Here is a 10,578-nt window from a genome sequence, read left to right as displayed (position 1 = left end):
TCACAAACCCTCACTAATGCATCTTAAGCTTTTAGCTTTATAACAGGTTCTATTGCTAATCTTTATAATCTTTTACTATCTTACTTAACATACTGCTTTGCTTACATAATACATATCTCTGTTTGCTTAAAACACATTTCTACTTAAACTACAAACTTATATTCTTGTTTTGTGTCTATTTTACTTTTAATGCTCTAACTCTCCAATTCTTCTCCAAGGTCTTAGGTCAAACCTTGGATCCATCTCTATCTCTCAGCCTGTATGCACAAGGCCCTGGGAGCTCTCCATGCCTGCATTTCCCACACCACCTGTCATCTCTGCCTCCAATTTCCTGCTCTGACTGCAACCTGGGCACACTTTCTCAGTTGTGTCCCTCAGTGGAACCCATGAACGATATCAGAAACTTTGGAGTTTGATTATGACTGAATTCATGAGAGGTTTCCTATCAAACCACGGTTCTGCCTTGATTTCCCTCTGCTCTGGTGCAGTTCATCAGGAAAGTTTTCAACTCCATTTATGGAGAAATATGTCAAAGAACTTAGAAATCTCCATTGGTATTATCAAGGCTGCATTTTATTACTGTTGTCTCTAGAGCAGAGGTCATTGTAGCATTTTGTGATTGATACTTGTCAGAAATGGATTTGTAAAGGATTCTCAAAGCCTGACTGAAAGCTCTCTCAGTCTTGTTCATGTGCATGCAAACTCTGAGATAAGGTGTGCTGACTTAGAAAGGCCATGGACTAGAGAAGGCATTGTACAGAGAGAGATTGAACTAGAAACAAATTTCAAATGATGGCCCTGCAAAAAGACCAGATATTTTGGAGGATTTCAACTGTAAAAGATGCATTGTGGCAAGACCACATGGGATACAATAATATTTGATTTATGTTAGAAATATCAGCGCTATTGTCTGGCAAAAGCTAATAGGTTGAAAAATATTTATTTATTGCATTGCAATCAGGAAATACATTGGCTTCTGATAGACTGGCATGTAGTTTTACCTCTCTTATATTTCACCCTTTACGAGACTGATAATGTAATAATATCTTTCAGAAGAATTCCTCACACTTGCCTTGTCTGTAGAGCTGGGGTGTTCCAAGAGTGCTGAGTCCCTGGACATCAGTCCCTGAGGGGGAGCAGAAAGAAAACTTGTCAAGAACTCAAAGTCTTACTCAAACTCCAAAATTTCTTGAAGTTTTAATGGATTCCACCGAGGGATATGACTGTGAAAGTGTCCGCAGGTTCCAGTTAGAGCAGAACACTGGAGGCAGTGATGACAGGTGGGGACAAACAAGGGAAAGGTGTCTGTGATGCTGAGCAAACCTGGATGTGTCTCAGCAATGCCAAGGGCCAAGGGCTGAGCCCCAGCCCCTGGCAAGGCAGATCCTGTCCCTCCCTCCTTGCTCAGGGCTCTTCCCGGGGCACTGGGCTCTGGGGATGTGCAATGCCAAGGGCAGCACCATGGGGCGGCCCCTGCCAGGCTGCTGAGCAGGGACAAGGAGGCAATGAGGCCCCAGCCCTGCCATGGGATGGAAATTCCTTTCTCCTCGTGTCCTGTCTGTGCTCTCCTCTGCTCTCTTCAGTCTCCACTCCTCTGGGCACAAAGCTCCTTTGTCCCTATATAGTCGTCATTTGCTTGTAGCCTCCAAACACTATCTTGGGAGATTTTTGGGCCCTCTCAACCCTGTTGGCAAATTAAAACATTCTTCTCATGATCTAAAAAAAATCACCAGAGGACAAGGCAGCCAAGCATTTGTGTCCTGGATACTTTTGTCTGGGCACAATTCTTGGATAGAGCCTACATCCAAAAAGGATTGTCACCATTTAATTTACAAAAATACATAACTTGGTCTGTCTCAACATCAGGGGTTAATCCTCCCATTACAATTTCTGGTAATGAAACCATATTGCCCCAGTTCTCTCCCCCAACTTTGCTTTTATTTGTATTTTCAGAGGCTATAGGGTGTCCTTGAGTTTCAGGCCTGGAGGAATTGTTTTTCCTGACCAAAATGTGAAAATGATAAATTAGCACTTTATATGGAGTTTACATATATTCACTGATGCAGTACAGGATATGAAAAATATCAAGGCTAAAACCTTAAGGCATCACAGTTGTCTCTGAACCAAGGGGCCACTGTGACACTTTGCAGCCCCACGAAACCAAGGAGTCCATTGTGACACTGCAGGGCCCCATGGAACTAAGGATTCATGGAACAGTGTGGGACCCCATGGAACCAAAGGTCCATTGTGACACTGGGGCCTCATGGAATCCTGGAGGCCATGAGGACTCGTTGAGGCCTCGTTGAATCGAGGGGCTCTGAAGGGATTCATGGAACCAAGGAGACCCTTGTGACACTGTGAGTCCCCATGGAACCAAGGGTTCATTTTGGTGGCACAAGGCACCAAGGAGACCTCGGTGACACTGCAAGGCCACATGGGAGCAAAGAACCACTGTGACACTGTGGAACCCCATGGAAGCAAGAGGGCAGTGTGACACAGCTGGGCCTCATGGAACCAAGGATCCAACATGACACAGCCATTGTGACACTGCAGGGCCCCGTGGATCCAAGGGAACAGGGAACAGGTCAGGTTGGATTGGCCTGACTGCTCCAACTGCCCTTGGCATGTCAAGGGTCTCTTCTCATGTTGCCCTGAAACACTGGGGCTCTGGGATTTCCTTCAAATGGAAAAGGACTGTCCTTCCCATTCAAGAATCCATGGCCAAAATGAGATTCCCCTTCCAAAATTCCCAATATCCAGGGATTGCTCCCATACAAAAGCTGCCATTACCAACAAGTCTGGCTGCCCTTGTCTTCCTTAGAACCAGCTCTCACCTTCCTTCAAACCCTGGGGCTCAGTGCTTTCCTTCCTAAGGAAAAGAACCATCCCTCCTGTACAAGCACCCAAGGCCAAAATGGGAACTTTTCCTCCCAGATTCCTATCCTCAAGGATTTCTCCCACAAAATGCTGCTGGCACAGATTGGTCTGTCTGGTCTTGGCCTCTGCTGACTGCAGTTTCTCAACCCCTGAAACACTGGGGCTCTGTGGTTTCCTTTCTGTGCAGACCATTGTGATACTGAGGGCCCCATGGAACCATGGAGACAAATGTGACACTTTCAGGACTTGTGAAATGACACTTTGTGACACCATCAAAACCCCTTGGAACCAAGTTCATCACTGTGGCACTGCTGGGCTGCATGGTGCCAAGGGGCCGGTGTGAAGCAGCAGGGCTGTGTGGAACCAAGAGGCCATTGTTGCATTACAGGGCCTCGTGCAGCCAAAGGGGAACTGTGATCCTGCAGGGCACCGTGGATCCATGGAGAACATTGTGGCATTGCAAGGCCCCATGGAATCATGGAGACCATTTTGACATGAACAGATTTGCATGGAATCATTGTGACACTGTGGGGCCCCACAGAACCAAAGGGCCATTGTTATCCTGCAGGGCCCCATGGGATCAAGGGACCATTGTGACACTGCAGAATCCAGGAGAACACTGTGACACTGTGGGGCCCCATGGAACCAAGGGACATAGAACAGCTCTGGCTGGCTGGGCCTCCTGGGGCCACCTGGCAGGTCTGGCTGATCCTGGCATGTTGAGAGCTGCCTCTCATCAGCCCCTGGAGCACTGGGGCTCTGGGCTTTCCTTTTGATGAAAAAGAGCCATCCACCTTTCCAGGTGCGCAAGGCTGGAACTGCACCCATTATAAAAAGTTCTCCATAGACAAGGGCTACTCCCAGCCAAAATCTGCCAGGACAGACAACTCTGGCTGGCCTTGGCCTCCCGAGGGCTGCCTCTCATCTACCACCACACACTGGGACTCAGTGCTTTCCTTCCAGTGGAAAAGAACTGCCCTTCTTACCAAGCTGCCAATGCCCAAATCTGGGATTCCTCCTCCAAAATTGCATCTGTCCAAGAACTGGACCCAGACAAAAGTAGCCAGGACAGACAGGTCTGGCTGCCTTGTTCTCTGGTGATTTCCTCAGACTTTGAGCTGAATGTTTTCATTTGCCAACACCTTGGAGATGGTCCAGAGATCAGTAGGCAGCGCTAAACAGAATGAGAGGACACAGTGTCAAATTGTTTAAAGGGAACAATTGGGTTGGATTTTAGGAAAATAGTTTTTCATGGAAAGAGTGATAAAAGTACTGGAATGATCTACCCAGTGAGGTGGTGGAGTCACCATCCATGGATGTGTTAAAACAAAGACTGGATGTGGCAATTTGGGCCAGGGTCAAGTTGAGGTGTTAGGGCATGGGTTGGACTTGATGCTCTTGAAGGTCTGTTCCAAACTAGTCAATCTGTGAAATCACTAAATTCTGTGAATTCTGTGAATCTCAGAAGTTTGGGTTTGGAGGCAGCAAGAACATGACCTCTGTATAAGGACAAAACAGCTCTGTGTTCAGTGGAGTGGAGACTGGGGACAGAAGAAGAGAGCCCAGGGAGTGATTCAAGGGAGGTTTCATAGATGGAGGACCCTTTTGAAAGAGTTGAAAACAGGCTGAGAAAGAAAGAATTAATGCCAAGAGCAGCTGGGATGGTTCAGACTGGACAAAAGCTTCAAGAAATTTCTCTCCCAGTGCAGGTCATTGGTGCGACACATCCTCCAGAAGGAGTCTGGAGCAGCCCAAGGCTTTGTGTGTGCAGGCAGAGGCAGGCAGGACGCAGAGCTGTCAGCAAAGGAAGGGGCCAGCCAGGTGGGGCAGCCGGGGGATGAGGACAGCCTGCAGGGACAGAGGGGCAGGGCATGGACACCGTAGGACAGCCTGGGCTGCAGAGGGCACAGGGATGGGCAGCAGCTGAAAGGCCCTGCCAGAGCCAAGTGCTGCAGCACTTTGGCCATGGCTGCTGGCCCTGGGCCCTTGGCCAGCAGGGGACAAGTGAGCCTTGCTGTGCTGGGGCCTCATTGCCTCCTTGTCCCTGCTCAAAGTAGAGCATTAAAAGTAAAATAGACAAAAAGCAAGAACACAATTTTGTAGTTTAAATAGAAATATGTTGTAAGCAAACAGAAACATGTATTATGTAAGCAAAGCAGTATGTTAAGTAAGATAGTAAAAGATTATAAAGATTAGCAATAGAACCTGTTATAAAGCTAAAAGTTTAAGATGCATCAGTGAAGGTTTGTGAAGTGTTTTATGATTGGTTGAAAAATGACACATTGCAGCAAAGCCATGGGAAGGAAAGCAATTAATGTCTGGTGTCAAAAGACACTACCAAAGTTCATAGAAGTATTGGATTGGCTAAAAACCTGACATATGGCATTGAAACTAAGAATTAGATGGCTTCTGATATTTTGGTGTTGGATGTAACACCTTTAATATCTCACCCTTCAATGAGACTGATGCAATAAAGCAATAAACCATTTTTTCAACATGTCTCAGTTGCCCTGTCTCTTGTAATTTTAATCTCCTGATAGAGATTTTTCAGACATCAGCAGTACTCCATTGAATTGAATAGGGATGTAGGGACACCAGGTCTATCCTGTTGAAGTCAATATGGATTTAGGGACATCACATTTGCCCTATTGAAATTAATGAAGATTTTAGGGAAACCAGGTCTATCCATTCAAGTCAGTGGGGATTTTTTTTCAAATTTAGTGGTAAAATTGTGAAAACTGGGTAAATCTGGGGGAAATCTTGGGCTAAATTGCAGGAATTTCCACTCCAGAATCATGGTGCTGAGACTGCAGAAGTCCTGGATGAATTCCTGGAAGCCAATCCCAAATCCCAAATCCCACATCAGCAGCCTTTTCTGGAGTTGTGCCTTCAGGCAGGCCCAAAAATCTCCATTTTCACCCCAAAAATGGGATTTTGAGCACCAAAATCTATGGCAAATCAGGTTGACTGGCTGAAGTCATTGGAGATTGAGGGACACCAGGTCTACCCCATAATAGCATTTGATTGGGAAGGTTCATGGTTAAACTGGGAGCACTGGGAGCAGCTAAGGCAGGGCACTGGGATTACTGGAAGCACTGGGGCAAAAGTGGGACCACTGGGAGGGATTAGGAGAGATAAATGAGGATGAACAGGACTCCAGGTCTACCCCATTGAAATCAAAAGGGATTCAGGGACACCTGATCAGTCCATTAAAGTCATTGGGGATTCAGGGGCATCAAGTCCACCCAGTCAAAGCCATGAGGATGTTTGCATCACCAGTTTTGGGGGTTTTTCAGTGATCCAGTTGTCCAAGGGGTAACCAGGTGGATCCAGGTGTTCTTTGAGATGATCCAGAATATTTCTGGGGGTACCCAAGTGTATCCAGGTGATTTTTGGTGGATCTAGGTGTACCCAGGTGATTACCGGGGGGATCCAAGAGCTTTTGGGTAGTACCCAGGTGTACCCAGATAATTTTTGGGGATATCCAGGGAACTTCTGGGGCACTCAAGTGTCCCAACTTACCCTGATGGGCTGGGGGAAGATGACAGCCCAGTCAATGTGGACACAGATGACCCTCAGCAGTGGGGGAGTGCCAAAAGGGACCCCAGTATTCAGAAGGCAGCCCAAAAGTCCAGGTGAGGGCCCCGGGGGTGGGAGGGAGGCCTGAGTTACCTCAGGAGAGGATGCAGCACAGGTACACCGAGGTGCTTTGGTCTGTGGGGTTGGTGAGGACAGAGTTCTGCACCAGCTCCAGCTCTGGGGGTGATAAAGGGGGCACCCCAAAATCTCAGGGGGGCAGTGGGGGACACACCAATATGTGAATACCCAGGAGTTCAGGTCTACCCATTAAAGTCAATGGGGATTTAGGGGCACCAGGTCTATGCATTAAACCCAACAGAGCCCACCATCTCCCACTTTAGGTGAAGGAGGGGATGGAAAATTTGGGGCTTTTGGATTTCCTCATAAAGTTCTGGGAATTTTTACATGGAATCCCTCTCCTTCCTTTAGCACTGGCTTCATCCTTGCTGGAGCTCCTGGCGAGTGCAGGTTCCAGGCTGAGAAGTTGGAGAAGTAGCAGCTCAGCAGGGCTCCAGTGAAGGCTAGCTGGGCCTCGGGGTCCTGCCCGGCTGCCAGTGCCTGCTGTTGTTCCCAGGCATGGACTGGGAGGGCACCAGTATAAACCAGTAAGCACTGGGAGCCACCCCTGAGCCCCTGAGTCCTTTGGCAGCAGCTCCCAGTATAAACCAGTAAGGATTGATGTGCCCAAACCCGCTTCCAGTGTGGTCTAGAGGCTCCAAGTGTGGTCTAGTGAGATGGGGTATGGTTTTGAAATACATGGTATATATGGGTTTGAAAATTCAGAATTTTAGAAGCCTATAAGATGCTTAAGCTGGTAGAGGGGAAATAGAACACATGGCAGGAACAGTATGGAACAAACCACACAGGAACTTAGTTGCCAGGAAAAAAAAATCAATTAAGATAAGATATATTGTGAAAAGTCAGCAAAGCAAGACCTGGCTATTGCACAAACCCAACAAAGCAGAAACCTGTGGCTCCAGAAACCAGCCAGGAGCAGATGGGTGGTTTTGAGCAGGACAAGCTGACCTGAGGCAGGGACAAACCTCCACTGCACCTGCCCAGAAGGAGAGGTCAAACACTGATCACTGAGGAAGACACCCGGCCTTCATCCCAAAAACCACCGGACACGACCTCCAGGAGGTGTGGCAGCTAATTATAATACAAAGGGAGAGAAGGTGGAGATGGGTGGGCAGGGAGGTGTGGGCTGGTGGGATCAATGTGTATTTCTACCTGGAACCTGTCTTGACCAGGTATGCATGGTTTGGAGGAGATATCCCCTCCACATGTCCCAGCTGGAAATAAAACATACTCTCCACAATTTTGGTGTCAAGTCCTGATTCCTGAAATCACTGGGAAATGTGGAGCAATGTTGTCCACACTGGGTTACACCTCAAGGCACAGTTTCTCTGAGCAGGATAAAACTCCTTAAGAGAGACCCTAGATCCATTTCAACCACAGAATGCTGCAATCACCTCTGCTCTAAAGAGAACAGCAATAGAATACACTCTCTAAAGTAGGAATACATATGTCTTAGAAGTTCACTGAAATATTTCTCCATAAATGGAGTTGAAAACTTTCCTGATGAACTGAACCAGACCAGAGGGAAATCAAGACAGAGCCATGGTTTGTCAGGACTTGCTTGATCCCAATGAGCCCCGTGGTGCATTTGGTGTTGAGCTCTTCACCTTCAGGGCCTGAAAAAAGATTGCACAATTCTTTCCAGGAGTCAAAGTCAGAAGAAAACCCTAAAGTGTCTCAAAGCATTAATGGGTCCCACTGAGGTCCATCCCCAACACAGGATTCTCTTTGACTCCTTCGAGGAGAAAAATGGAGGCCACAATTTCACAAAAACCTCTCAGAGACTCAGAGAAGAAAGGACAAAGAAAGTACCTCAAAAAAATGAACAAATTTGTAAAATTGATGAGCCCCACTGAGTGTTGCTACTGAGAAAGGCTCTCAAGAGACTAATTAAACCAGAGAATGGGAGGCCATGATTACACAAAGTTCTCAGAGACTCCAAGGTGAAAGCAAAACCCCAAGTCCATGGAAAAACCTGCAGTCCCTGGGAGCATGAAGGAGCCCCCAGGGCCATTCCTGACCAAGGCTCCCCAGGGACTGGTCCCAGCAGATCCCTGAGGCCACTGGCATGTGGGGGGATGCTGAGGGCAGGACAAGGGCTGACAGTGCCCAGCCTTGCTGGGGCTGTGCCAGGAGGCCCCAGGGGCTCAGGACAAGGTGTCTGCTCACAGCCCTTGGTGGCACAGACCCTGCTGTGCCCCAGGCCACCAAGACTTGGCTTCTCCTTGTCCCCTCCTGTCATCACTGCCTCCAATTTCCTGCTCTGACTGCAACCTGGGCACACTTTCTCAGTTGTGTCCTTCAGTGGGACCCATTAAAACTTGTAAGAAATTTTGGAGTTTGATTCTGACTTTGGGTTCTTGAGAGGTTTCTCCACCTCTCTCTCAGGGACTGATGTTCAGGGCCTCAGCACAAAATCCCAGAGAGGTTCATTAAAGTCCTTGTGCTGTGTCTGTGCTGCTGAGCTGGGCTGGGATCCTGGCACAGAGGACAGTCCTGGCAATGAAGAAGAGCTTCATAAACCCATTTCTCTTGATGAGCAGCTCTTCTCCCAGCCCAGCAGGGCTGAGGGCACTGCCTGCAGCCATCCCAGGCACAGCAAAGGGATCTTCAATCAGTCAGGGCTGGGAAGATGCTCACAAGTGCCTGGGGCAGAATCACTCCCAGCCCTGGACACAGGAAGCCTCTGGCTGCAGGACAATGCAGCTGCAGCTCCTGCAGGGATCTCCTAAAGCTGCAACATCCCAATGCCCACAGACTCTGTGAGTACAACTCTGAGTGTTTCTGGTGCAGGGGAGGTGAAATGCTCAGGAAGCTCTGACATGCTAAGGTGTTCTGATATGTCATAGAATATTTCCAAGACAAGGTTTTTGATAAATACGAAGAAGATTCCTAAGACATTGTATTTGGTTTCCTGGTATAGGAGAATGGCAGGGAGGGAGGGGATAAATATTAAAGGTAATATGAATTTTCACAAATGCCTGAGACATGCAAATTCTAATTTTTAGTGATCAATAGGATCACAGGGATTTCCTAATGTGCTTTCAGTCACTCTGCCCTTGGACAGCACCAGCATCCCCTGTGCTGGATCCATCAGGATCAGTCTGACCTGTCCTTTCTCCAAGCTGCAAACAGAACCTGCCCCCAGCCAGTGCCCTGCAGACAGGCAGGGTTCTGTAGGGACAAGGAGAGTGCACAGAGATTTGGGGTCTGTGAGTGCTGGCAGGGAGACATCAGGGACAGGTAAGGATCTCCACAAGGAAAACCTGCAGGAAGCAGAGAGAAGATCAGGCACTGATAGAAAATAAAAACCAGAAATGTTGTGTCATGGAGAGTTTAGAGATCTCCAGAGGATCCTCTGCACCAGTGCAGCCCCTCGGTCTGAAGAAGCCCCCTCCCTCCTGTCCCCCAGCCAAGCCTCTGCCCTCAGGGCTGGGGCTCCAAGGCGTGAAGCCCCTCCTGTGCAGGCAGAGCTGCAGCAGAGCCGTGGGGCAGCTCTGCAGCCCCGGGCCCAGTTCCCTCTGCAGAGCACAGGGCTGGGAGCAGCTGCCCGGCACTGGGGGCTCTGGGAGGGGGCACAGCTGGCTCAGGGTGACGCTGTCCCCAGTGCCCGGCTGTGGGCAATGCTGTCAGTGCAGCCAGGGAAGGAGCTGCATCTCCCTTACTCCAATGACACCACTGGGACACTTGGAACTCTCCCTGAGATTTCAGTCCAAACTTGGAACTTTAATCATGGATGCCAACCTTTCCAAGAGCATCTCTGAGTTTTAAATGAATGGGGAAAAGCAGAGCTGTTCTGGCACTGCACATGCTGTTGGGTTGGTCAAATGAGCAACAGGAGTCCTTGGTTACAATTGTGGTGCTGGGTTGTGGTGGATCCATCTCCTCTCAGCAGTACCTGGTGGTTTTTAAGGGAAACATGGGAGGATAATCACCCTCCACCTGAACAAGGCTAAATCCCAGAGAAAGTCTGAGCAGGTCATAATGACAGGTCATCTTTCTTCTCTCTCCATTCATTACTTTCTCTCACAGAACATGCTCTGG

This window comes from Cinclus cinclus, unplaced genomic scaffold (genome assembly GCF_963662255.1).
Source record: "Cinclus cinclus unplaced genomic scaffold, bCinCin1.1 SCAFFOLD_32, whole genome shotgun sequence".
In the NCBI taxonomy this organism is placed as follows: Eukaryota; Metazoa; Chordata; class Aves; order Passeriformes; family Cinclidae; genus Cinclus; species Cinclus cinclus.
This window is presented reverse-complemented; position numbering follows the sequence as displayed.